At 45.6% G+C, this 3,936-nt stretch overlaps 1 pseudogene; it reads right to left on the reverse strand.

Annotated features, from left to right (window-relative positions):
• Positions 1 to 279: 279 nt before the first annotated feature.
• LOC114922166 overlaps positions 280 to 3,936 on the reverse strand; it is a 19,243-nt pseudogene continuing 15,586 nt past the window's right edge.

Here is a 3,936-nt window from a genome sequence, read left to right on the forward strand (position 1 = left end):
CCTGATGATCATGTGATCAACATTCAGATGCTTGGCAGCTGGTTTATATTCAGGACTGTTGCTGTGTCCCAAGATCATCCAATCCCCTTTTGTGATGTTGTGACAAGCAAAGTCAATGGGGAATCTAGATTCACTTAACAAACAGATTATTAACTTATCAACTGCAGTTATTCACTTAACAACATAGGCAAGAAATGCAGTAAAACGGGGCAAAATTCACTTAACAAATGTCTTCATTAACAAGATAAATTTTGGGCTCAATTGTGCTTGTAAATCAAGAACTACCTGTAGTCATTAAAGGCTTTTTCCTTCCACACTCAATACATTTGTGGGCTGGTACCCCTGTGGATACTCTAGAGGCCAGTATCGCCTCTCTCCTCAGAAAAGCTCTTTCTACCCTCCATGGATTTATATGCTCTTTGTGAGAATTGTCTTGTCCAAGTAAAGCTATTTCCACACTCTGTGCATTAATACGGTCTATCCCCAGTGTGGATCCTTTCATGACAATTAAGGTGAGCTTTCCCAGTATAGCTTTTTCCAGTCTATGCACTTATATGGTCGCTTCCCACTGTGAGTCCTTTGGTGGCATGTAAGATTACTGTTGCTAATGAAGCTCTTTCCACATAACATGCATTTATACAGTCTGTCCCCAGTATGGATCCTTTTGTGATGATTAAGATCTCCTTTCCGGGTAAAGGTCATTCTGCATTCTGTGCATTTATACGGTCTGTCCCCAGTCTGGATCCTTCTATGCTGATTAAGATCTCCTTTCCGGGTAAAGCTCTTTCCACATTCTGTGCATTTGTACGGTCTCCCCAGTGTGGATCTTTTTGTGACGATTAAGATTTCCTTTGCAGCTAAAGGTCTTTCCACATTCCATGCATTTATAAGATCTCTCCTCTATGTGGATCCTTTCATGATGATTAAGTTTTTCTTTCCGAATAAAGCTCTTTCCACATTCCATGTATTTATATGTTCTCTCCCCAGTGTGGATCCTTTTGTGATGATTAAGATTTTTTTTCTGGGTAAAGGTCTTTCCACATTCCATACATTTATAAGGTCGCGCCCCGGTGTGGTTCCTTTGGTGACAAATACGATTACTGTTGCAATTGAAACTCTTTCCACATTTCGTGCATTTATAAGGTCTGTCCCCAGTGTGGATCCTTTTGTGACGATTAAGATCTCCTTTCTGGGTAAAGGTCTTTCCACATTCCATGCATTTATATGGTCTCTCCCCTGTGTGGATCCTTTGGTGGCAAATAAGATGACTGTTGTTACTGAAACTCTTTCCACACTGCATGCAGACTTTCCTCTTTCTGCTCAGACTGGAATCCCCTCCAGTTTTTACAGAGGTATGTGGTTTGCATTTCCAATACAGTTTCTCTGGTGGAGTAGAAGCGAAGGAGTTATTCCCCATAGTGTCTAGAGGCATGCAGGTTTTTTTTAGTGTGGATTCTGCCATAGTTATGTAATTCAAATTCATGTTTTCTTTTATTCTATATTTTCCTTTTCTCATTTCTTTCTGATCTTGCTGGGATAGGAAGCCACAAATACCAAGAGAAGTGGATGACTTTTCCCCTCCATCTTCTGGCTGTTTTCTCTTTAGCCTTTTCGTGTCCCTCTGATGGCCAAGGATTACTTTTACTTCGTTCTTCTCTATTTCGAGTAGATTTAACTTTGTCTCCTTGTCGTTCTCATTCACAGACACACCATCTGCATGGGAAAAAAAGAAAATGAACATTCTGATTAGAATTTAGAAGGTCCCCCTCAAAAACATGCCAATCTACATTCCAGGTTTAGTAAAATCCATTTGTCTAGCCAGGATGTGATATCTGTAAATTGTTATCTAGGATCAGATATCTGTAAATTGTTATTTCAACCAGTGGTATGCATACCACCTGTGGTACATTGGCATGTGATACATGGCCCAGCCCAGTGTAGCAGGGGAGTAAATGAGCCAAAGTGGCGCAGTGCAGGACTTGCCCTGAGAGAACAGCAGGGCTGTTTGGGGCGAGGCAAAGGCTCCAGGATTGGCACTTCCAGCACACTCGGAAGAGAAAGGAGGGGGGGCGGAGACAGGAAAGGATCTAAAAGAAGGCAGTTTGGGCGGGAGAGGAGAGAAACAAAAAGAAAAGACACAGCCTTGGGAAGAGGAGGAAGAGTCAGCTGAAGCTGCACCAAAGAAAAAAGGAGGAGGTGGGGCAAGAGGGCCGGGCATGCACACAGCCAAGCCCAGCGGGAAGAGCCAGGAAAGGGGCAGGTGAGGAGGGTGGTGGGCCCTCCCAATTTCAGCAGGCAGCGGCACTCTCTCCTCACTGTGCGGAGAGGAGGCGGTGTGCGCATGCGCCTGGGGTCCCGGATGAAAGGGAAGCGCTGAGAACACGGTCAGCCTGCGTGGCAAAACAGTCACCTGGGATGACAGGCGCCCAGCGCATGCGCTCGCCACCACCTCTGCACTCGCACAGGCAGGTTCGGCATGTCGCCAGTTTGCCTCACCCGGCCGCTCTGTGCAGTAAGGAGAGCGCACCGCTGCCTGCTGAAACCATGCTGGGATCTGAGCGGCGTAGCATAGGTAACATGGACTCTCATGCCGCTCACACCGTCCCCTCCCCCGGAGTCCACAGGTGTGTGAAGGGTCATTTGCTGATCTCCTTCAGGGGATGCCTGTTTTTCTCCCTCCCTCATTACAAATATCTGAGAGGGAATGAAGGAAGAAAAGAAGGGAGAGAATGGGAGGGAGGGAAGGGACAATGAGAGGGAGGGAGAAAAGGAAGAGACAATGGGAGGGAGGGAAGGAAAGGAAGGACAAAGAGGGAGGGAGGGGACAATGAGACCCACCCCAGTCCCATCCCCTACAAGAAAGTCCCACGGATCCCCCCAAAGCCCCGCCTGCACCCCCCACAGCCGCCCCGAGACCTGAGTGACATTGAGTTGCCCGCCTCCCCCCCCAGCCATTGACTTCACTTGTCAAAAAGTTGCAAAAGGTGATTACATGACCCTGTGACACTGACCGTCATAAGTATGAATCAGTTGCCAAGCATCCGAATGTAAATCACATGACCCTGGATGTGAAAAATGGCCATAAATCACTTTTTTCAGTGCTGTTGTAACAACAGTCACTAAGCAAATAGTCGTAAGTAGAGGACTACCTGTACTTTATCACTTTTTTCCTTTTTTGATCATCAAGTTTTTGACACCTTGCTAGGCAATTGGTGGTACTTGGATATTGCTTTATCCTAAAAGTAGTACAATGGATGAAAAGGTTGAAAAGCCCTAATCTAGGAGTCTCCTGATAGTATAGAAAGAATGTTTTCAGCCAAAGAACAGATTAAAACTTTGGTGTTGATCAGTCAATCTATTCAGTCATTTTCATGGAGTATCTAGGACATTTCTCAATTCTACGTTGAATATTTCTACCACGGCCTTATAGAGAATTGAACAGCCTGGCCTTACCCAGAGCAGCCTTATTCCTAGAAAACTCCTGCACAACTTCTCTGCACAAGGTCTTCTGGCCAGAATCTAGCAGCCTCCACTCCTTATCTGTGAAGTCCACAATCACCCCCTTAAAGGAATCAGAGCTCTAGAAAGAGAAAAAAGCAGACAATCCCAGGAAACAGTTGAAAGTTCTCTCTCTTACTGCACACAACAGAAAACACACAGTTGCAAGAGCCAAATGGATATTTTCTTTCAGGACAGATTCATGTCATCCTGTCCACATAGTCTGTGGGGCTGGGAACATGCAAGTGAACAAATCACGGCTTAGCTGCTTCCAGGTTGTAGAATGCAGCAGCCAATGTTGGGGAGCTTCCCAGTGGCCTGGAGTAAGTCATCAAGTAGGTTTTTGGCAGAAAATCCCCTACATCTACCTGCCTCGCTGACCAAATTCCTGAGAAAACAGGACATAGCCACTAGGAACTTCTTTCCTAACCTATTTCA

The sequence above is a fragment of the Protobothrops mucrosquamatus genome, unplaced genomic scaffold (assembly GCF_001527695.2).
Source record: "Protobothrops mucrosquamatus isolate PMUCROS unplaced genomic scaffold, P.Mucros_1.0 scaffold5395, whole genome shotgun sequence".
In the NCBI taxonomy this organism is placed as follows: domain Eukaryota; kingdom Metazoa; phylum Chordata; class Lepidosauria; order Squamata; family Viperidae; genus Protobothrops; species Protobothrops mucrosquamatus.